At 36.1% G+C, this 26,061-nt stretch overlaps 1 long non-coding RNA gene across 1 annotated transcript; it reads right to left on the bottom strand.

The window, feature by feature from the left end:
• Positions 1-1,511: 1,511 nt before the first annotated feature.
• Positions 1,512-4,159, bottom strand: LOC147761951 (uncharacterized). The gene is made up of 2 exons (XR_015334797.1): positions 3,180-4,159; positions 1,512-2,686 (listed from the first exon to the last, which is right to left on the bottom strand). It is a non-coding gene; the product is annotated as an uncharacterized LOC147761951 (long non-coding RNA).
• Between the last annotated feature and the right edge of the window lie 21,902 nt (positions 4,160-26,061).

Raw genomic sequence — 26,061 nt, 5'->3', positions numbered from 1 at the left:
ATTTCCTTCTGTCTCACATTTCAACTGTGTGGTTTTCCCGAAGTTTTATCTACAAATGTGCCTGAATTGATCAATCCATTACTTTGACCAATACCACAATCTATATAACGACAAAGAGCAATATCATAATTCCGTTGATAAGGTTACAAACTACCGATGTCATTTGAGGTTACTTGATTACCTTTTATCTATTAGAGCACCTTAGAGATTATCAACTGATATTTACTGAAACTATGGACAAGGGGCCTACCATAAATTAAAACATCGACGAGCCTTCTTCTCATAAAATCCTGTGACGTATATATTTTTTTTCCTCGGCTACATTATCGTAAAAGTTTCTCCCTCCCCACAGTTTCAATTGGCTTTCAAGGCTGTTTTGATTAATTTCAACGTGGATTAGGGACTAAATAACTGAAGTAGTCTTCTGCACCTTTTATTGATTTATTACTGCATATTAAGTACATAGTAAGTTGAAATGCATTCAAAACTAAGTTGGAGTAGGCTACCATGACAGGTTCAAGTAGACGTGGTGGAAAGTGCAAAATAATTATCATAATGTGCGGTAATCTTACCTGAAGAAGACTGACTGGTTTACGAGTATTTAAGTGCCAGTTTTTTTAAGCACCAGACAAGTGCGGCAAGGTGGGGGTTCACAGAATTTGACCTTATTGGGCTGAAATACTTGCCTGAGGACCCTTTTAACTTCTGCCAAATGTTATGCCATAAAACTGTATTTCAGGGGATTTATGCCCAATTTTCTGTTTTTCCAGCTTTCGAAGCAGATTTTCAGTTATCATACACGTCACTCATATATATGCTTATTATACTCTTATCTAGTAATATATTTAATATGTACATGTATGATGTATTTTGTTGATCAATATTCTTCCCCCCAAGACATTCAAACTTAAAATGTAACCTACCTTGTCCAGACTGTACCCACTTTTTTTACCCCACCCCCCAAAACTAAGTTTACGCATGGCGATTTTCAGAGGGTCATATACCCACTAGTAGAGGCCCTATGGCTGTCAAACCTGTATGGGTTTGTAAAGGAACATTAAAAATATAAAGTACAAAGGAGATCCTCGTGGCCTTTTCTTTTGTTGGTGATATATTTTAATATTAAAATATCCGAAAATTGTAAAATTTGGATGGGTGTTGCTCTTGTCTTGGCCAGTAATACCTGCTCAATTACTCTAATCACGGCAGAATTGAACAATGGACTTCACAAGAATAGGCAATTGCCCTATAACAGAGCCTACCTTTGGGATTAAAACCGTCATATTCATATTTTGATGACTTGTGATAGAAATTTATGTAGCTTTGGTCAAGACATAAACCCTTTTCAACCTGCTACTTGGCCTCAAGTTTTTACCCTTTGCTCAATAGCTTCCATCTGGATTGTACACCTGGGAATGGTATTCCCTGTAACACTATAGCTTACAAAATTAATTAAAAATATTTTTAGCCTAATAAATTTAATTATTCAGAAAATAAAACGACAAAAAACCCACATTTTTCTTACATTTAATCATATAAAGAAAACTGTATTCCTTTCACATTTCTTTTGATCTACTACTTCAACAATTATTGGACACAAGTGGGCACCAATCACACACACAGCTTTTAATCAATCAACAATGTTTCATAATGCATAATCATCTCTTTATTGGATCTTTTAAGTTTAAGTATAAATAAGCAAATTATTTGGAAGTGTAGCAAACAATTCAAATCTTCATACTGGAAAATATTTATTACCAATAACTTAATAAATGGGCGGAAGGCATTGTAACTGCCATTCAAGACTACTGCTGTCACCCTTAACTGAATAAGACACCGACAAAGTTTTGACTCAAGATTTAAGTGAATGTTTCAAAAAAAAAAGTAAGGCTGATTTTCATTCTACAAAAACATCAAAGTAATGCAAATCTATATTATCCAACTGAATCCCCTTCCTGAGAAGAATGAAGAAATAAGCTGAACTTCTGTAACAGTGTAATTCATGGATTCTTTTGCACTACTCAAGACCAGGAACATATATTGCTGCTTCCAAATATTTAAGTCAAACTGATCTTCTGCTCCAAGGAATAAAAATATGATATTCCATATCAATATCTCAGTAAGATCTTATCCCATTTAAAGGTGGCATTCACGGATATCTTCAGTAAAATGAAACAGAAAAAAAGCAGACATGATCCTAGGTTTCAAAAAAAAAAATAATAAATAAATAAAGAACTCCGAACATTTATCATGGGACTCAACACCTAAGCGGCCAGAGGTCCGGGGCACCTTGAATTGAATTAAAAAATGCGGAATTCCACGTTTCTGGGGCAAAAATTCATGTCTGAAAAGCTCCTTGTAAAAAAAGGTCATCGAAAAGTGTTTTCATCATTTAATGAAGCTCCCATAAATTACTGTACTTCCTTATGGGGGATCTCCTTGCTACTTGCTTGGATCATCATGACTGACATTAGCTATCTGTCAGGTCATTGGTGTCCTTCAACTGTAGATACAAATACTTGTTCAAAGTAGATAAACATCAAAAATACATTTCAGTCTGTTGGGCAGTAAGTCAATACTCTTCACAAAACTTCTTTTTCGGGTGCTTGGATTAATCACTTTATTTTCTTTTCCATATATCTGATTCCTGACTGCTCTTTCTGACCAGTCTCCAAACATCTTCTAGCTAAAATAACAACAAAAATTTATTCTTTAATCAACTGAATGGTTTTAATTTTCAACCAACAAAATTTACCATGAAACCCCATTTTAGGCTACAACTAAGCTTTATTTCATATATATATATATATATAATATTATTCATGTAATTGTGATATGATTGTTACTCTTTTAATCACTAGCAATGATCTACAAAAGCAGTATTATTTTGTTGTGAGGGTTCTGTAACTTGTTGCTCATACAAACAAAAAAGTTTACACTGCTAACATGTACAGTACAAAACATAAGCTCTTTTCACTATATGTAATAACAAATTTGCTGTGGTTCTGAGGGTCAGAGATAGCAGTATTTAGATGATGACTTAGCTTCACTTGTCTAATTACTATGCATATTTAATTCAAACAACACAGATATCATACCATTATCAACCTTCCGTCTGTATGTGAATTCGGTGTGTTAATTAATTATAAAGATGTGACGAATGTCAACTTTTTAATTACCTGGGCCCAACGAACTGAACATCTCGGCTTCGTCTTGATAAAAATTTGAATACACTGACTGTGCATGAAAGCTCCCGCTTGGTCCGAGCAAGGAAAGTCCTACAATAATAACTTGGTCCGAAGAAGTAGTTGACGTGTTCTTGCAGCTCCCCAAAGGATCCATAGCATGTGACGATGCGCAGGACACACGACTGAGTCGAGCTCACTCTCCATTTCCTCTGATGATGACATTGCCTCTCATTAGCCTCTCACTCTGCATGTAACTTTTAGCATCGGGATGTGAGCCCAATCATCTAGTCGTATCTCCTTAGTATCGCACAACCTTTCCGTCTTTGTAACGGTCTACAGAGCAACAAAGTATGCGCTTTGCTGCTTGAAATTCGGAAAATCTGCAGTGCATTCTTCGCACGTCTTCCACCACTGCTACTTGAAACTGTCATGGCCGCCTACACGAATTTAGTTTCGAACGCATGTTAACCCCCGTATTTGAACTTAGCATATACTTATTATCCAGGAATCAATAAATAAAAACTACAGAAGACTATTTCAGTTAATTAGTCCCTAACTAACGTTGAAATTAACTTAAACATTCTTGAATACAAATCGAATCTGTGGGAAGAAAAAATGCTTTACGATAAAGTAGCCAGAAAATAGAAGAATTTGCGTCGCTGTTGCAAAATTTGTAGGCAAAAGGCCACGCCAGTGTTTTAATTTATGGTAGGCCCCTTGTCCATATTTTCAGTAAATATCAGTGAAATTATCTAAGGTGCTCTACTAGTGGAGATATAAGGCTATTGGCAGTGTGGGTATCTGCGGCAGTCATCAAGTGACCTCAAATAACCTCGGTAGTTTGTAACCATAGCAACGGATTTATGATATAAATCTCTGTCGTTATAAAGATTATATATCCATCTTTCAATTTTGGTATTGACCGAAGTAATGAATTGATCACTTGATGCACATTTGTGAAGCAAACTTCGGTGAAAAATACACCTCTCACACAGCTGAAAAGTGAGACGGGAGCCACGCGAGGCAGTGAAATATTCATATGGCTGTATCTAGACAATAACGCAACGGAAAGCTTTAATATTTTACAGTTTAATTAAGGTCACAAAGGTGATTAACTGTGGGCAAAATGAGTGTATTCTGTGAGAACCCCACCTTGCCGCTTTTTGGCTGATTTGCCTGGTGGTTAGAAAAACTTGCACTTAAGCAACATGGTGTTATATGAAGGCTGTTTCCATTTGAAAGCTACTCATTCGAAACTGTTAACACACATACAGGGTAATCTGATCTATGACTTAATAAGCTTCCACATGACACCAATAAACCTTGGTCATCAGATTGGTAGAGACGGAGCATAGTTTAAGGGCCCACCTGAAGGTACATGTATGTTACTTAGGAATGTGTGACAAGTGCAAGTTTAAGCACTTTTTTTAATCTAAACATCTCTTTAGGTCTAAGATTGCAACAATCTTGTTTACCTTTAGTGAGAAGTCAATATCATATCAAATGATATGTATGAAAGTTGCGAGGAAAATCATTTTAAAAGTAAGATATACGGAATAACAGAGATATTTGGCCTTAAAGGAGGTTTTCAGATATCTCCTTATATGACGTATTAGATTTACGATTACCCAATTCTGTTTGACCAAGCAGAATATATGATACATTTTTGTACTGTGCGCCTTTTCTTCCTTTTCCAATGTAAAAGGGCTGGTTTCACCGTCACTTTTTAGAACATTTAATTATTCATCACTGTGTAACAGCTGGTAGATATTACATCCCCACTGCAAAGGGATCCAATTAATGAAATGACATGAATTAGAACCCAAAGAATTTGAGAATATACAAACTAGAATTTTATCATAAGGAGGGGTTCGTATATCTAAAAATGTGTACATTATATTTTGAAAATTCAGAAGGGGCATTCGCCCCAACTCCAACCTCCCCTAAATCCGCCATTGTTTATCATTGTTTATTTAATACCTCTCCAAATAATTACTAACCGCGAGGGAAATACCTTGACATAAAATGTTTACAGATATTAATACATTTCATTTTATTTCTGTTTTATGTTTCAGAATGTCCCACTTATATTGTATTTCGTAGAGGAAGAGGGTCATAATACGCTCTGTAAGCTAAGCCGACCCTACCCCCCTACCCCCTTTGTGTAGGGTTCGGGGACTGCTGAAGAGCCCCGAAAATTTGGGAAATTTTGAGGGCGAACTGTTGGGTAATATAGAGGGCGAACTGTGCATTGGGGTGAGTGCAGAAAAATCACCGACCAGACCAGGAATCGAACCCGGGACCCCTCGCTTACAGGGCGAGTGTTCTTACCTACTGAGCTACCCGGCCGGTTCTACCTGCCCCTGGCACTACACTCCTCCCCCCCCCCCCAAATGCCGAAAGACGCGAGCCCTATCTCGCAACACCTGAGAAAGCACCGATAGCTTAAAATGAAGCTATCGGTGCTGAGCTATTGCAAATTCAAGATGGGGAAGAGCGTGTGATTAGTTATGGTAGCTATTTGTTATCTCCAAGTCAAAAGAAATATTGCACGACAAAGAAAGAATTGCTCGCTGTTGTGAGGCTTGTTCGTCAGTATAGACATTATCTGTTAGGCAGGGAAATTTTAGTTCGTACAGACCATAGTAGTTTAGCATGGTTAATGCGATTTAAGTCCTTGACTGGCATGTTAGCAAGATGGATAGAAGAGCTATCCCAATTTAGTTTTAGAATTGTTTACAGATCAGGAGGTAAACATACCAAGGCCGATGCATTATCTCGCATTCCACAAGAATATCCAAATTGTGATCGATACATAGACGGCTGCGATGTTAGCAAACTTCCATGCAATGGATGTCACCATTGTAAACGAATAGAGGAACAATGGGGAAAGTTTATTGAAGACGACGATATCATCCCATTATCAGTTAGAACAGTTCAATCTAGTTGTGGGATTCAGTTATTATCAATGCTTTCTCAGGAGCAACTTAGACAAAAGCAGTTAGTAGACCCTGATATCAAGGTTATTTTATTTTGGATTGAGAATGATTTACAGCCTAACAAAAGGGAAATCAGTCTTCAATCACCAGCTGTCAAATACTACTGGACAAATTTACAGCTGCTACTTTTGAAAAATGGTATACTGTATTATCAATGGCAAAATCAAAATTCAGTGATACCTTGTTATATAGTGCCCAGGGAATTGAGAAACGAGGTATTGAGGTTATGTCATGATCCTGTGTCTGTTGGTCACCAAGGGATTACAAGAACATTATTCAAATTACATCAATCTGTATACTGGTATGGTATGACCACTGACTGTAAATTGTATGTACAAGCATGCAGTGATTGTTGTAAAAGCAAAAAGGCAAATAGAAAACAAAAAGCACCCTTAACAAATTACCATGCAGGTGCTCCGGGTGAAAGAATACATGTAGATATCCTTGGTCCCTTTAACACTAGCGAGGCAGGCAATAAATACATATTAGTCTTAGTCTGTCAGTTTACAAAATGGGTAGAGGCATACCCTATCCCTAACCAAACGGCAGAGACAGTAGCTACGGTGATAGTTAACAACTTTATTTCACGATTTGGCTGCCCGACATACTTACATACTGATCAAGGGGCAAATTTTGCCAGTGTTCTTTTTAAAAAGATATGTAGGTTAATGGGCATAGAAAAAACACGCACAACTCCTTATAGGCCTTGTTCCAATGGGCAAGTAGAGAGGTACAATCGTACGTTATTACAAGCAATTAGATGTTTTTTAGAGGGCTGTGTAAATAATTGGGATATGCATCTATCTCTCTTAACTAGCGCATTAAGAGCTGTCTCAAATAGGGAAACGGGCCTTACGCCCAATATGATGATGTTGGGAAGAGAGACTAGGCAACCTGTTGATTTTATGTTACAAGTGACTGATTTAGAGCTGCCAGAGCCTAATAGTTATACTGTTACATAAAGAGAAAGGTTGGTTGCAGCTCATGACATTGCGAGAAAATGTTTAGGTACATCATTAAAAATACAAAAACAGTATTATGATGCACACACCTATACTCATAAGTATTCAGTAGGTGATTTAGTTTTTAAGATGAATTGTGGAGGTAAGGTTGGACAGTCCAAAAAGTTACAGCCATTATGGAAAGGCCCTTACGTGGTCAGTAAATCTCTTTCTCCAATATTGTATCAAATATCTGATGCTCACAACTATAGTGTAGTTCATCATGATCTTTTAAAACCTTGCAAACTGAGAACTGACAATATTCCAGTGAGATTGCAGAGTTTACAAAAGAAACTATGTGGTGGGGTCAAAGAGAAATTGGAGGAAATTGTTTCAGTTGAGGAGGATTCACAACAGGATTCACCGATATCGGCTACATTACACTGTGATTCTCCGGTGGTGACCAGGAGTGGCCGTAAGGTGATTCCCCCAGTGAGATACGAGTGTTAATTTTTATGATGACATGGCTTTTAAACTTATAGACACCTGTTGTGTTTTCAACGGGGACTATATGCTTTGCAAGTGAACTGGAAAAAGACTTTGTTATTATAATGATTTAATAACTTCTAGGATGGTGAATCAGTGACTTGAAACTAAACAGTTTATAAAGAACTGTAGTAACTATACAGTGTCAGACTATGTTTTTGTGTATTGATATTTTGTAATAAGAGTAATGTGTTAGATACTTTGATATATAATAGTTTTGAGTTTAAGTTAAAGGTTGTGTTTATATATATAATTATTCCATAATGTTAATCAGTGCTTATTATATCACTATTGCCAGTAGTAAAAAGGATAAGTAACATTTAGTTTTAATGTTGAGTACAGGTATGTTTGTATGTGAAGTCTCAATAAATGGATGTGGGCTCATTATTATACTTGGTTTTATAGCCATTATAAAAGAAAGGATATATTTAGATATATTTAGATATATTTTGTCATGAATTGATTTGATAAATGGTAAAGTTGTATTATGACACTGAAAATATCTATAAAAAAGATGACATGTGTTGAACTTAACATTTATAAATGTATATTTGTATATAAACCAAACAATCATTGGGGAGAGCGGGGAGGATCATCCGGGGGGAATTGTCCGGCATGAATTGCCCTAGAATCATTGCTTCATATACATCCGATGAACAATTAAATCTGAAATAAAATTATTCCTTTACTGCTGATTTAATATGTGGTTAATGATTACAATCCATTTGTTATTTCTTCAGTCTCTAACCGTATTACGTCGAATAAATTTGTTGAATATTGTTTATTATTTCAGGCGATCCTAGAGAGTAGCCAACATGCAGAACCTGGCATGACAAGACTGGAAGGGACAGATCTTGCTGTGGATACATTTTGTCAGACCCTCATCTCAAATTTCACCAATAATTTAATTTTTTCATCCTACAAGAACTGTCAGCAACAGTCCAATTGAATGACCTCTGCACAGTTATTTTCATATGCAAAGAGAAGTACACTTAAAGTAAGTTGTTTATATCTTGCACCAATACTTTAAACTTGTTATTATTCTTAAGTATGGAGTTGATTTGTATTGGTTTATCTTCATAATTTTGTGACAGTTTATTTTTACCTCTAACTTTCCTACTTATTTAAATGATATAAAATGACCCTTGGGGGGGGGGGGGGTAACTGCTTCAAAACTATCTACTGATCCCAGATGTGTGAGGAATGTAAGTGTTTTTAAAGCAGTTTTGTTTAAAAATAAATGGTATAATTGTTTCAATCTAAAGAATCAATTTAAATATACTTAAAAAACAATTAAGGTAACTATGCAGTAAGCAGGCAGAAAGTGTGCAGGAAATATGCATGGAAGTGTGCAGGGTGTGTGGAGATAGTGTATGGGATGTGTGCAGCAGACATGCAAGAAGTGTGCAGGGTGTGTGGAGATAGTGTGTGGGATGTGTGCAGGAGACATGCAAGAAGTGTACAGGGTGTGTGGAGATAGTGTGTGGGATGTGTGCAGGAGACATGCAAGAAGTGTGCAGGGTGTGTGGAGAGTGTTTTTAAAGCAGTTTTGTTTAAAAATAAATGGTAAAATTGTTTCAATCTAAATAATCAATTTAAATATACTTAAAAAAAAAAACAATTACGGTAACTATGCAGTAAGCAGGCAGAAAGTGTGCAGCAGACATGCAAGAAGTGTACAGGGTGTGTGGAGATAGTGTGTGGGATGTGTGCAGGAGACATGCAAGAAGTGTGCAGGGTGTGTGGAGATAGTGTGTGGGATGTGTGCAGGAGACATGCAAGAAGTGTGCTGGAGATGCGTGTATTACCATGGAAATGAGATGTGCTGCACATGTGCGAAAATCCTTAATGTGAATGTGCCACACACATGTAGAAACTGTGTGAGGGAAGCCTGAAATTTTGCTTAAGGACGTATAGAACTGACAATTAGCCAATACTACTCTAAGAGACCTTTATGTTCAAATTATTTTTTTCCATTTGGAATATTAAATAGGGAAAAGGGCTGATTTCACCGTCACTGCTTTGCAACATTTATTTATTAATGTGTAACAGCTGGTAGAGATTGCATCTCCACTGCAAAGGGATTCAATCAATGGGGTGATTTTAATAAAGAAACGAAGAGTTTGAGAATAAACAAACCAGGCTTTTATCGTAAGTAGGGGGGTCTATTCACTAAAAACGTGCACATTACATTTTAAAAATTCAGTAGAGGGATTAGTCTGAACGCCCACCTCCCCTAAATCAACCACTGTTCATTATTTGATACCTCTTCAAACAATTACTGACCGCAAGAGAATGACTTTGACGTAAAATGTTTACAGATATCCGACATTTCATTTTCATTCCTGTTTTATGTTTCAAAACGCTCTGTATGGAATAGATTTGGAAAATACCCTTGAAAGTAAGAAGTAAAGTATCACAGAGAGATTTGGCTTTTAAGGAGATTATCAAACATAATTTTTGTGCGTCTTTCTGTACGTCTATTTTTTCCATTTTGAATGTTAAATGTTGAGTCATCTGGAGTTAATGTCACTGCTAGCGACTTTTTTATTCATTTATCTGTAATACCTGTTAGACATCTACTTCAAAGAGTATCAAAGAATGGAGTGATATCAGTTTAAACACCAAAATGACTTGAAATTTAAAAGATGACCATATATATTTCACATAACTACATTTTTTTTTTTTACTGATACTGCTTCAGTATCAGGACGATTCCCTCCCAGGCAAGTCAACCCATGAAAATCCCCTTCCACCGCGAGCATACCCTCTCCCCCCAAGAATGTGCTGTATTTAGATACAAATGTAAAGTAAAGATTATAAAATTCTCATCTTTGCATGCAATTTAAATATATAGCTTAGTGTAATAATGCATCTCAAGGATATAGACTATTAATTTCTTAAGAGAAATAATTTTCACGGGGTGAAGGTATAGCAAATTTTAGAAATAGAAGTAAACAGAATTTATTTAAAATCTGATCAAACCATATCTTCAGGTAAAGGTGGGGTAAACGAATGATCTCACTCATCCAGGTACCTTTTGATAAATTAACTGTTATCTTAGACCCCATTTCCAGAGATCAGATCGATCTACTATAGATCGCCAAAATCCCTGGGGGTTCACAGCTAAATAGCAGAGCGGACATGAAAGTTAATTACCCCCTTACAGCTTGTAGTAGGCGGGACGGACATTTAAGCCGGATTATCTGACAGTAATTTAGTGAGACCCCCAGCGGGGATAGATCAATCTAAAAGCTCTGGGAATACAGCCTTAAATGATTCACACCCCCCCCCCCCACATCACTGAGTAAGTCATGAATCAAAGGGCATCTCTAAGTAGAGGTGGAATAAACAGATTTCCTCGCTTATCCAAGTATCCCCCTGCTGATCTGTCAATTTTAATTGCTTGACTACTGCCCACCTTCCCATCACATTAAAAACATTCATAAAATATGTTTACCTGTCATCTGTTTGCCCGACTTTTACCTGGAGGATAGGTGGTAATGCGTCGATTACAGGGTTACCACTTAATATGGAATATTATTTTTTGGCGAGTAAATTTTCTACAAAATATTTATTTTCTCTCTAACTACTTTACATCCAAATCTGAGGTGTCACTCCCTGAGTAGCCAGGTGTGTTACCTAATTACCATACAACTCTCGAAACAATTGATGCATGCAGTTGCATTTTCTGTGGTCAGAAATGTGAGGGGTGGTCTTTTCGGCAATTTCTGCCCTTGTATAAAAACGCATGGGTTTCGTCGATCTTTGGAGTGTGTTTAGAGAAGCAACAAAGGGATCGCACTGAAACTTGACAGGTACCTTATTGAAGATATGGTTCGACAGCTAAGCAAAGCAGCTTACTATGGGACTCTTGCTCTCAGAGAGAATGTCCAGAAACGGACAGCCATTGCCAGGTAATTCAACATTTATCAAGAACCGTTTGTAAAGTCCTCCAAAGAAATGCTGCAACAGGGGCACCTACTCCAATACCTCGACCATGGTGTCCGCGTATCACACCAAGAAGACAGGATCGCCTTCTCCTTAGAGGACGCCGTGCTGGTCGTACAAAGGCAACCAGTGTCCTCAGAAAAGAGAGGCAGAATGTCATTCAAACGCCCGTTTCAACGTCAATCATGAACAAGAGATTACTGCAAGCCGGTTATTTTGCACGAAGGCCAGTAGGGAAACCACTGTTAACAGCAGGTCATATACAGCGACGCCTGTAATGGGCTGGGGACCACGTGCGTTTGCAGCCAAAACACTGGAATCACGTCGTTTTCAGTAATGAGGCCACATATGGATCTTTTAGGGTTGATGGTCGAATCCGTGTCCACCGACGTGTACGAGGGACATAAAACGATGGTTGTGTACTACCTAGGGTGCAAGCAGGGGGTTGTAACGTCTCTGTTTGAGGAGAATTTCATGTCGGTGCCCAGAACCAGTTGGTTTTTGTAAGAGGCAACTTCAGCCAGGATTCCTACAGAGACATTCTACGGCAAACGATGCTTCGATTGGTAAGAGCCATCTTCAAGAACAACTTTGTGTACCAAGACGACTGCGCAACCCCACATCGAGGCCGCAGAATCACTGTTTTTCTTCAAAACCAATGGGTTCAGCAACTGCCCTGGCCTACAAACTCTCCAGATATGAACCTAATTGAAAATCTTTGGGCAAAAGTAACTCACAAAATTAATAGCTATGGTCATTGGCCGGTAAATAGTGATGAACTGCGACAGGCAAATATCACTGCGTGGAATGATATCCCCATCCAAACTCTACAAAACGTGTTACAGGGTATGCCATGTAGGATGAGGGCGCTGCAAGCGGCTGCTGGAGGTAATACCCGCAATTACTGGCTTTTCATGATTTACTGTAGTGAGTTCTTTGACTGTGTAACATATCACTGTCCGGAGGCTATCATTTACTTTAATATCTTAGCTTAAAGTTAATACTGACATTAAACTGTTGATGTGGTTTTCTGGGGGTGTTCCTTTCTTTTGAATAGCATCTTATGTCAGATTTGATATCATTGACCAAAATATCTCACAACAGAAGACTGGATGTTTTTATTACTCAGTGGCATACTTTTTTAATGACTCAAGCCAAAAAAAAATTAATCAGTACTCAAAAATAACAATGATAGAAATATTCCATATTAAGTAGCAACCCTGTACTTATTTGACAATATTTTCTGTAATTGTACTCAACGAAAAAGGAGTTTGTTATGAAATAACATGTTAAATGATAAAGTTGTATCCTCACACCAAAATATCTATAAAATGGATGACATATCTTCAACTTTACACTCTTTACTTAATATATTTGTATCTAAACATAAAGTCGTTGGGGGTTGGTCCTGGGGGTATTGTCCTGGGGGTATTGCTCTGGGGGTTGTCGAGAGAATTGTTTAGGGGATGGGGGGGATTCGGGATGAATTATTCTACAATCATTGCTTCATATACATCTGATGACCATGCACACAAAAGACATACATGCTATTCATTGAGGAATAATAAGAGACTTTTTTATTCTGTGCTTCATTTTCTATCAATAATGTTAAATATGGAAAGGGGTGGTTTCACCGTCACTGCTTCCGAGCTTTATTTATTTATGTGTAACAGCTGGTAGAGATTACATCTCCACTGCAAAGGATTTAATCAAAGAAGTGATATGAATTAAAACTCAAGAAGTTTGAGAATATTGAAACCAGATTTTTTATCATAAAGAGCGGAGTAGATCTACTTGAAAACGTGCACAGATAACATTTTTAAAATTCAGAAGGGGGTTTCGTCCAAACTCTCAACTCCCTAAATTAACCACTGTTCATTATATGATACCTCTCCAAACAATTACTGACCGCAAGAGAATGACTTTGACATAAAATGATTACAGAGATTATACAATTCATTTTTTTTATTTTATGTTTAAAACGTTCCATTTCCATTTCCATTTCGTATAGAAGGAGGTGCTTCTAACATGCTCTGCATAGAGTAGATATGGAAAATATGTGTGAAAGTAAGAAGTAGAGTATCACAGAGAGATTTGGGTTTTAAGAAGATTATCAAGCATTATTTTTGTGCGTTTTTCTGTGTGTCTTTTCTACCATTTGGAATATTAAATGTTGAGCGACCCGGAGTTAACGTCACTGCCAACGACATTTTTAGTCATTTATTTGTAACACCTGGTGGATATTAAATCTCTATGGCAATGTGAATGGATCTGTGCAGTGATATCAGTTACAAAACCGATACTGACTAGAAATTTAGTTCGCCCGAACGCCCACCTCCCCTAAATCAACCACTGTTCATTATTTGATACCTCTGCAAACAATTACTGAACGCAAGAGAATGAATTTGACATAAAATGATTACAGATATTATACATGTCATTATTATTATTATTGCTATTATTATTATTATTATTATTATTATTATTATTATTATCCCCGCACTTTTGGGACAAAATCGGGGATCATGTTATCCCGCCCGTCCGTGCCTCTGTGTGTTAATAATTTCCGCTATCTCCTCCTAGACTATTGCAGGTAGGAGGGTGAAACTTTGGGAATTGGTAGACCCATCTTTAGGAATGTGCATAAGCATTTTGGTATTTTAGTGCAACAGGGGGTTGGGCTGCCCCTGGGGGGTAGTTGATTCAAAATTATTAAATACCTTTGGATGAAGCAGTGATATGTGTGTATGTATGTGCGTACATGCGTTTGTACGTGCGTGTGTGGTAAGTGGTCCCTAGGGTGAGCTGCTCTATGGGTAAGTGCGGGGATATGCGATGGCTACCCATCGACACCATCTAGTTTTTTTTTTTTTTTTTTTTTTTTTTTTCAAAACTCTCCATTGACATTCTCTTTCATAGAGAGTTGTGGTCATAATACGATCAGTGATATAGATATGGAAAATAAGTTTGAAAGTAAAAAGTAAAGTATCACAGAGAGATTTGACTTTAAAGGAGATTACCAATAATTATTTTCGTGCTTCTTTCTCAGCGTCTATTTTTCCAATTGGAATGTTAAATGTTGAGCAATCTGGAGTTAACGTCACTGCTAATGACATGTTTTATTCATTTGGTAGACATAGCATCTCTACTTCAAAGAGAATTAATGAAAGGAGTGATATCAGTTGGAACGCCAAAAATGACCTAAAATTTAGAAGATGTTCTCAAATATTCGAATAACTATCTCTACTTATAGTGCTTTCGTATGAAGACAATCCCCTCCCCCCCCCCCCCCGACCCACAGCACGGGTCAACGCCCCAAACCCAGTGATTCAACCCTACCCCCTGAACTTGAAGGATATATACATTTACATGTATGTATACACAAATATAAAGTAAAGTGTATAAAATTCGATTCTTTTCATCCATTTTATGAAAATTTCTTAGTCTGATGATTCAACTCAAGTACAGAAGATAGTATTTTCATGTAGCATATTATTTTCATGGAGTATAAGTACATTTTTTTTTTTTTTTGAAATAGAAGTAAACAAATTATTATTTATTTTTCATAAATTAACTTTTACCTTAATTGCTTCATTTCTCCCCTTCAGTAAGTAAGCCTTGAATAAGAGTGCATCTCTAAGGAGAGTTGGGATAAATTAACTTTTACCTGAATTGCTTCATTTCCCCCCCTTCACTAAGTTAGCCTTGAATAAGAGTGCATCTTTAAGGAGAGGTGGGATAAATTAACTTTTACCTCCCCCCCCCCCTTCACTAAGTAAGACTTGAATAAGAGTGCATCTCTAAGGAGAGGTGGGACAAACAGATCTTCTCGCCTATCCAAGTATCCCTTTGCTGATATGTCACCTTTAATTGCTTGACTACTGCCCACCTACCCACCACACTAAAATATTCATAAAATATGTTTACTTGTTCATCTGTTTGCCTGACCTTTACCTGGAGGATAGGTGGTTATATTTCGATTATTCATTTTATAATATTTTCTGTAATTGTACTCAATGAAAAATGACATAATATTTTTAAAATTCAGTCGAGAGGTTTGTCCCAACGCCGAACGCCATAAATCCACATTTGTTAATTATTTGATCCTTCTTCAAACAATTACTGACATCAAAGGAAAGTTCTTGACATAAAATGTTTACAGATATTACACAATTAATTTTTATTTTTGTTTTATGTTTAAAACGTTCCACTGATATTTTCTTTCGTAGGTGAAGGGGGGCATGATACGCTCAGTATGGAATAGATATGGAAAATAAGTTTGAAAGTATCACAGAGAGGTTTGGGTTTTAAAGAGATTATCACAAATTAATTTTGTGCGTCTTTCTGTGCGTCTTTTTTTCCGTTTGGAATGCTAAATGTTGAGTAATCTGGAGTTATTTCACTGCTACATGTACCGATTTTTATATTCATTTATATGTAGTACCTGATGGATATTAAATCTCTACTTCAAAGGGAATCAATAAATGGAGTGATATCAGTTGGAACACCATAATGACTTGAAATTTAAAAGATGTTATCATATATTTCACAATACTACATGTATCTCTACTTATATTGCTTCAGTTTCAGTATGATTCCCTCCCAGACAGGTCAGCCCATGGCAATACCCCTCCACCGCTAAATTATTTTCACGGAGTGAAGTATAGAACATTTAGAAAAGAAGTAAAGAGAATTTATTTAAAATCTTATCAAACCATATATTCAGGTAAAGGTGGGCTAAACAAATGATCTAACTCATCAAAGTACCCTTTGATAATTTAACTGTTACCTTAAATGATTCATTTCTCTCCCTTCAATGAGCTAGTAAGCCATGAATCAAAGTGCATCTCTAAGTAGACTTTTTCGCTTATCAAAGTACCCCTTTGCTGATCTGTCAATTTTAATTGCTTGACTACTGCCCACCTTCCCACCACAATAAAATATTCATAAAATATGTTTACTTGTTCATCTGTTTGCCTGATCTTTACCTGGAGGATAGGTGGTTATACTTTGATTAGTTATTTGATAATATTTTCTGTAATTGTACTCAACGAAAAAGGAGTTTGTTATGAAATAACATGTTAAATGATAAAGTTGCATCCTCACACCAAAATATCAATAGAATGGATGATATATCTTCAACTTTACATTCTTTACTTTATATTTGTATCTAAACATAAAGTCCTTGGGGGGATGGTTCAGGGGTATTATCCTGGGGTTATTGTCCAGAGGGTATTGTCCTGGGGGTATTGTGCAGAGGGTATTGTCCTGGGGGTATTGTCCAGAGGGTATTGTCCTGGGGGTATTGTCCTGGGGTTGTTGTCCAGAGGGTATTGTCCTGGGGGTATTGTCCAGAGGGGGTATTGTCCAGAGGGTATTGTCCTGACCTAGGGTGAGCTGCTCTATGAGCATGTCCGGGTATATGCGATGGCTACCCATCGACACCATCTATTATTCTTATTATTTTTTTTTTATGTTTCAAAACTCTCCATTGACATTATCTTTCATAGAGGGTTGTGGTCATAATACGATCAGTATGGAATAGATATGTTAAATAAGTTTAAAAGTAAAAAGTAAAGTATCACAGAGAGATTTGACTTTAAAGGAGATTACCAATTATTATTTTCGTGCTTCTTTCTGAGCGTCTATTTTTCCAATTGGAATGTTAAATGTTGAGCAATCTGGAGTTAACGTCACTGCTAATGACATGTTTTATTAATTTGGTAGACATAGCATCTCTACTTCAAAGGGAATTAATGAAAGGAGTGATATCAGTTGGAACACCAAAAATGACTTAAAATTTAGAAGATGTTCTCAAATATTCGAATAACTATCTCTACTTAATGACTAAAAATTTTGTTCGCCCGAGCGCGCACCTCCCTGTTCATTATTTGATACCTCTGCAAACATTTCCCCCCCTTCACTAAGGTAAAAGTGAATTTATCCCACCTCTCCTTAGAGATGCACTCTTATTCAAGGCTTACTTAGTGAAGGGGGGGAAATGAAGCAATTAAGGTGGGATTGTCTTTATACGAAAGCACCATAAGTAGAGATAGTTATTCGAATATTTGAGAACATCTTCTAAATTTTAAGCCATTATTGGTGTTCCAACTGATATCACTCCATTCATTAATACCCTTTGAAGTAGAGATTTTATATCCATCAGGTGCTACATATAAATGGCTAAAAAAATGTAACAGTGATATGTAGCAGTGACGTTAACTCCAGGTGACTCAACATTTAGCATTCCAAATGGAAAAAGGACGTACAGAGAGACGCAAAAAATAATTTTTGATAATCTCCTTAAAAGCGAAACATCTCTGTGATACTTTAATTTTTACCTTCAGACTTATTCCCTATATCTATTCCATACTGAGTGTATTATGACCCCCTCCCTCTACGAAAGAAAATATCAGTGGAATGTTTTAACATAAAACAAAAATAAAAATGAATTGTGTAATATCTGTAAACATTTTATGTCAAGAAATTTCCCTTGATGTCAGTAATTGTTTGGAGAAAGATGAAATAATAAACAAATGTGGATTTAGGGCGTTCAGCGTTGGGACGAACCTCCCGACTGAATTTTTAAAATGTAATGTCATTTTTCATTGAGTACAATTACAGAAAATATTATAAAATGAATAATCGAAATATAACAACCTATCCTCCAGGTAAAGGTCAGGCAAAGAGATGAACAAGTAAACATATTTTATGAATATTTTAGTGTGGTGGGTAGGTGGGCAATAGTCAAGCAATTAAAGGTGACATATCAGCAAAGGGATACTTGGATAGGCGAGAAGATCTGTTTGTCCCACCTCTCCTTAGAGATGCAAACTTATTCAAGGCTTACTTAGTGAAGGGGGGGGGGAAGGTAAAAGTTAATTTATCCCACCTCTCCTTAGAGATGCACTCTTATTCAAGGCTAACTTAGTGAAGGGGGGGAAATGAAGCAATTCAGGTAAAAGTTAATTTATCCCAACTCTCCTTTGAGATGCACTCTTATCCAAGGCTTACTTACTGAAGGGGAGAAATGAAGCAATTAAGGTAAAAGTTAATTTATGAAAAATAAATAATAATTTGTTTACTTCTATTTCAAAAAAAGTTATGTACTTATACTCCATGAAAATAATATGCTACATGAAAATACTATTTTCTGTACTTGAGTTGAATCATCAGACTAAGAAATTTTCATAAAATGGATGAAAAGAATCGAATTTTATACACTTTACTTTATATTTGTGTATACATACATGTAAATGTATATATCCTTCAAGTTCAGGGGGTAGGGTTGAATCACTGGGTTTGGGGCGTTGACCCGTGCTGTGGGTCGGGGGGGGGGGGGGGTTGTCTTCATACGAAAGCACTATAAGTAGAGATAGTTATTCGAATATTTGAGAACATCTTCTAAATTTTAGGTCATTTTTGGCGTTCCAACTGATATCACTCCTTTCATTAATTCTCTTTGAAGTAGAGATGCTATGTCTACCAAATGAATAAAACATGTCATTAGCAGTGACGTTAACTCCAGATTGCTCAACATTTAACATTCCAATTGGAAAAATAGACGCTGAGAAAGAAGCACGAAAATAATTATTGGTAATCTCCTTTAAAGTCAAATCTCTCTGTGATACTTTACTTTTTACTTTCAAACTTATTTTCCATATCTATATCACTGATCGTATTATGACCACAACTCTCTATGAAAGAGAATGTCAATGGAGAGTTTTGAAAAAAAAAAAAAAAAAAAAAAAAAAACTAGATGGTGTCGATGGGTAGCCATCGCATATCCCCGTCATTTTTTCATTGAGTACAATTACAGAAAATATCATAAAATGAATAATCGAAATATAACCACCTTTCCTCAAGGTAAAGGTCAGGCAAACAAATGAACAAGTAAACATATTTGATGAATATTTTAGTGTGGTGGGAAGTGGGCAGTAGTCAAACAATTAAAGGTGACATATCAGCAAAGGGATATTTGGATAGGCGAGAAGATCTGTTTGTCCCACCTCTCCTTAGAGATGCACTCTGATTCAAGGCCTACTTAGTGAAGAGGGGGGGGGGATGAAGCAATTAAGGTAAAAGTTAATTTATCCCACATCTCCTTAGAGATGCACTCTTATTCACGTCTTACTTAGTGAAGGGGGGGGGGGGAATGAAGCAATTAAACCTCAAGTGACCGGATGGGGTCATTTACGACCCCAGCCATATGATTTAATGTGCCATCTGTTTATTTTTTATTCGAATTTTCTTTCCTTGCATGAGTTTGTCAGTCTACTAATCCTACACACTTTCACAGTTTTTTGTAGGGATCAACCAATTAGTGTGGCGTATACATCAAAAACTCTTGTGGGGTCATTTATGACCCCAAAGAGAAGCATTGGTTTTTACATATTAGTTTTTAAATTTTATTCAAATGTTTTGCCAAAGCAACACTGACAGGGAAATGTCACATGCATGTGCTTCATGCAACCAGCCAGTGTGCCCAAAACATAGGCACAAATAAGTGGTTTGTGAAGATTGTGCTTGAAGTGTTACTAATAGTGCATCGCTGAATCTAATTTCAGTAGCTTTGTTGGAACTTGTTCCCATAACTTGGTCTCTCATTTTGACGGTTACAATTTTTTGGTATTTCTGAAATCTAAATAATTCTGTCGATATCATATTATACATATATTAACAAATTGTTTGTGTGGATTTTGTTTTATACACAGCTGTGGTAGTAACATACATGTAGGTTGATTGAATGTGTTCTGAGTAGTATGACTTCCTTACCAGCATTAGTGTATTCCCTACTCAGCAAGTCAGCTAATTATTCTTATTGAAGTTAGCAGGATGTTATCTCAACATAAATCAAAATATTTTTACTCAAAGTAATTTTGTAATGTACTTTTTTCATTTAGTGTGGCAAATAAAAAGAGAAACATTACTGCAAGTCGAAACTGACAATGACTGTCTAAATACCGGTGTAATGTTGTTCTTAAAATCTGTGCTTGGTTATTTCATGCGATAAAAGTATTATTACCAAATACTTATTACATTAGATCATTATAAAATACTTGTCTTAAATCCTGGGAGTATTATGGGTGTGATAAAGCCTCAACAGCCTTTTATAATAAGGATCCCTGTACAGAGCACAATGGGGTCATAGATGACCCCACTTGGTCATTTCAGTCAGTAAAATAGCTTGGTCTCTTGAGGGTTAAGGAAGGTAAGCTGTTTATTTTTTACTTTTTTCAGCATATATGCATATATACACCGATAGCACAATAAGCTAAAAACTGTATAACCTTTTGGCTTGAAACTTACAGAACTGATGAATATTCTTAATACACAGGTCAAGTTCGAAAATCAGCATAAATGGGCCATTTTTTTAAAATGTATGCTGTTTTTTCACTTTTTTCATCATATATGCAATACCATTTCAAAGAAAATCAATTAGCCAATTGTCGTGAAATTCACAGGAGCGATCAGTCTTACTGAAATACAGATGGAGTTTAAAAATAAGCTTGATCGGTTAAGTTTCGGTGAAATTATGCCTTGTTTTGTATATAAGTGTTTTTTCTTAGTTTTAATTCTTAGACATTCATAGACAGTCTTAATTTTGAACTAATTAGATATGTAAAGGTGTTCTTTTGACATTTTCTGCATTATTCTGCATTTTTTAACAATATTGTTAGTTGATTACATAGAAATGATGGTTAACCTGTTATTGTGTATTGTGTAATAAAGTGTGAAAAATGGAAAGAAACTCATATTTTTACAGTTTGTCATATTTATTCACTATGTTCAGAATCTCAGAATGGAGCAAATTGGACATTTAACATTGTTCTATTGATATTTTTTCTATGTCAATTTTTTTTTTTTTTTTTTTTTTTTTTTTTTTGTTGATCATTTAAAAAATGACAGTAAATTGATTATTTTATGTAAAAAAGGTGTTGAAAATGGAAAGAAAATCATTTCAGTACAGTTATCTCTTGTTTACATTTGGGCATTTTCAAGGTGTTACTTTTAACTTCCATTGGCTTGAAGACATTTGCTAGTCACATTTTCTGAATGTTCATGAGAATTTTACTTTATTCTTAAAAATTAATGGTCATTATGCTGTTCAGCATTATGTTGTATTGCATAAAAGTTGAAGAAAACCTTATTTTGGACATCGCTGCCAGGATGACCATTAAGGAAAAACAATGTTACTTATGATACTTAAACTTACTGAAAAGTTTCATTAGACTGAAGTGCAGCTTGTGTTGGAAAATTAGTGTGTTTTTTTTTCTGTTTTGGAAGCAACGCAGTTCTACAGAGTGCTATATGGTGCTACTGTATATGGATGGTGGTCAGTATGTAATTGTCCCTTGGGTAATTACTAGCTAAATTCAGGGCTATTAAGTCACTTATCTAATCAGCTTTCAAGTGGCCATATTTAAATAAGATTGCATAAAACACACTTTGATATTTCTCTGTAAAGTCCCATAAATTTAGCTCTCTTGTGTCACATAATTAGAAATCAGTGATAATTATACAGGTTAATGTTGTTTATAATTAATAGTGCAAATAAGTTTACAAAAGAAAAAAAAATCTGTGAAATGCCAATATTAATGCTATAGATGAATATCAGTGCCTTATTATTCTTAAACTCATTAGGGTTATTCATATCATGTTAATACAGCTAGATTAATAGTTTGAAAAGCAGCTTTATGGGGATTTTTTTTTTTTCTTTGTTTAGTTTTATTTATTTTTCTTTTTTAAATTTTTTTTCAAACACTAGCATCTTCAAGGTGTGACCTTAAACTCCCATCCACCAGAAGCTTTGTGCATTTTCTGTATTTCTGCATAAACAATTGTATTGTTTTTATGTCTTTAAACATTATGTAATATTATAAGGTAAGGAGGGGGTCGATTTACTAAAAAACGTGTACATTTTAAAAATTCAGTCATGGAATTCGTCCGAACGCCCACCTTCCCTAAATCCCCCATTGTTCATTATTTGATACCTCTCCAATTAATTACTAACCGCAAGGGAAATACCTTGACATAAAATATTTACAGATATTAATAAAGTTCATTTTATTTTTGTTTTATGTTTCAGAATGTTCCAATGATATTCTCTTTCGTAGAGGAAGGGGGCATAACACGCTCAATATGGAATTAATATGGAAAATCAATTTGAAAGTGAGAAGTACAGTATCACAGAGAGATTGGGCCTTTAAGGAGTTTATCTAAAATAATTTCTGTGCGAGTTGTTCCCATTTGGAAAGTTAAATGTTGCGTAAATTGGATTTAATGTCCCTGCTAGTGACATTTTTAATTTATTTATGTCCAAAGTGATTTAATCAATGGAGTGGTATTGGCCAAAACACCGGTACTGACTTAACCTGTCCATGGCTGCCTCAGTTTTTGAAGTCAAAATTTTGAAGCCTAAAACTTTTAGATGCTTTCTAAAAACGGATGTACACTGAATGTTAGAATGTTAGACAATGATCCATTTCATTTATTTAAGTTCGTTTTATATTTGCTAAAAAGAATATCCTAATTTTTTAAAGTACCCATAAGATTTGATGCGTGCCTTGGTGTCATTTGGATTCATATTATTACAGAGTTAGACCAATCCAGATGGATCGATCTAGGCATGTGAACCCAGTCTTAAAGACCCCTTAGGAAGGATATAAGTCTAGCTACTACATTCTTTTAAGCATTTGTCTTGAGATTGTTTTTTTTTTTTTCAGTTTTCAGGACTTAGGTATGGGCATTATAAAACTGCGAAAATGTGGAAGTTGTAAAATTGAATTGTATTATCTACAAAGCAGCAGGTTCAAGATAAACAAAGGTTATTAACAAACGAAGTATAAGCTCATTCTGCTCACAGTTACTATTCTTCGTGACCTTAATAAAACTGTAAAATATTAATGCTTTCCGTTGCGTTTATCGAGATACAGCAACATGCATATTTCATTTCCTTCTGTCTCACATTTCAACTGTGTGGTTTTCCCGAAGTTTTATCTACAAATGTGCCTGAATTGATCAATCCATTACTTTGACCAATACCACAATCTATATAACGACAGAGAGCAATATCATAATTCCGTTGATAAGGTTACAAACTACCGATGTCATTTGAGGTTACTTGATTACCTTTTATCTAGTAGAGCACCTTAGAGATTATCAACTGATATTTACTGAAACTATGGACAAGGGGCCTACCATAAATTAAAACATCGACGAGCCTTCTTCTCATAAAATCCTGTGACGTATATATTTTTTTTCCTCGGCTACATTATCGTAAAAGTTTCTCCCTCCCCACAGTTTCAATTGGCTTTCAAGGCTGTTTTGATTAATTTCAACGTGGATTAGGGACTAAATAACTGAAGTAGTCTTCTGCATCTTTTATTGATTTATTACTGCATATTAAGTACATAGTAAGTTGAAATGCATTCGAAACTAAGTTGGAGTAGGCTACCATGACAGGTTCAAGTAGACGTGGTGGAAAGTGCAAAATAATTATCATAATGTGCGGTAATCTTACCTGAAGAAGACTGACTGGTTTACGAGTATTTAAGCAACATGGTGTTATATGAAGGCTGTTTCCATTTGAAAGCTACTCATTCGAAACTGTTAACACACATACAGGGTAATCTGATCTATGACTTAATAAGCTTCCACATGACACCAATAAACCTTGGTCATCAGATTGGTAGAGACGGAGCATAGTTTAAGGGCCCACCTGAAGGTACATGTATGTTACTTAGGAATGTGTGACAAGTGCAGGTTTAAGCATTTTTTTTTAATCTAAACATCTCTTTAGGTCTAAGATTGCAACAATCTTGTTTACCTTTAGTGAGAAGTCAATATCATATCAAATAATATGTATGAAAGTTGCGTGGAAATTCATTTTAAAAGTAAGATATACGGAATAACAGAGATATTTGGCCTTAAAGGAGGTTTTCAGATATCTCCTTATATGACGTATTAGATTTACGATTACCCAATTCTGTTTGACCAAGCAGAATATATGATACATTTTTGTACTGTGCGCCTTTTCTTCCTTTTCCAATGTTAAATACTAAAAGGGCTGGTTTCACCGTCACTTTTTAGAACATTTAATTATTCATCACTGTGTAACAGCTGGTAGATATTACATCCCCACTGCAAAGGGATCCAATTAATGAAATGACATGAATTAGAACCCAAAGAATTTGAGAATATACAAACTAGAATTTTATCATAAGGAGGGGTTCGTATATCTAAAAATGTGTACATTATATTTTGAAAATTCAGAAGGGGCATTCGCCCCAACTCCAACCTCCCCTAAATCCGCCATTGTTTATCATTTAATACCTCTCCAAATAATTACTAACCGCGAGGGAAATACCTTGACATAAAATGTTTACAGATATTAATACATTTCATTTTATTTCTGTTTTATGTTTCAGAATGTCCCACTTATATTGTATTTCGTAGAGGAAGAGGGTCATAATACGCTCTGTAAGCTAAGCCGACCCTACCCCCCTACCCCCTTTGTGTAGGGTTCGGGGACTGCTGAAGAGCCCCGAAAATTTGGGAAATTTTGAGGGCGAACTGTTGGGTAATATAGAGGGCGAACTGTGCATTGGGGTGAGTGCAGAAAAATCACCGACCAGACCAGGAATCGAACCCGGGACCCCTCGCTTACAGGGCGAGTGTTCTTACCTACTGAGCTACCCGGCCGGTTCTATCTGCCCCTGGCACTACACTCCTCCCCCCCCCCCCCCCCCCCCCAAATGCCGAAAGACGCGAGCCCTATCTCGCAACACCTGAGAAAGCACCGATAGCTTCAAATGAAGCTATCGGTGCTGAGCTATTGCAAATTCAAGATGGGGAAGAGCGTGTGATTAGTTATGGTAGCTATTTGTTATCTCCAAGTCAAAAGAAATATTGCACGACAAAGAAAGAATTGCTCGCTGTTGTGAGGTTTGTTCGTCAGTATAGACAGTATCTGTTAGGCAGGGAAATTTTAGTTCGTACAGACCATAGTAGTTTAGCATGGTTAATGCGATTTAAGTCCTTGACTGGCATGTTAGCAAGATGGATAGAAAAGCTATCCCAATTTAGTTTTAGAATTGTTTACAGATCAGGAGGTAAACATACCAAGGCCGATGCATTATCTCGCATTCCACAAGAATATCCAAATTGTGATCGATACATAGACGGCTGCGATGTTAGCAAACTTCCATGTAATGGATGTCACCATTGTAAACGAATAGAGGAACAATGGGGAAAGTTTATTGAAGACGACGATATCATCTCATTATCAGTTAGAACAGTTCAATCTAGTTGTGGGATTCAGTTATTATCAATGCTTTCTCAGGAGCAACTTAGACAAAAGCAGTTAGTAGACCCTGATATCAAGGTTATTTTATTTTGGATTGAGAATGATTTACAGCCTAACAAAAGGGAAAT

Source organism: Lingula anatina, chromosome 5 (assembly GCF_051362555.1).
Source record: "Lingula anatina isolate TDL-2025a chromosome 5, LinAna3.0, whole genome shotgun sequence".
In the NCBI taxonomy this organism is placed as follows: domain Eukaryota; kingdom Metazoa; phylum Brachiopoda; class Lingulata; order Lingulida; family Lingulidae; genus Lingula; species Lingula anatina.
Note: the sequence above shows the minus strand (reverse complement) of the source record. Positions and strands in the feature narration are given on the sequence as shown.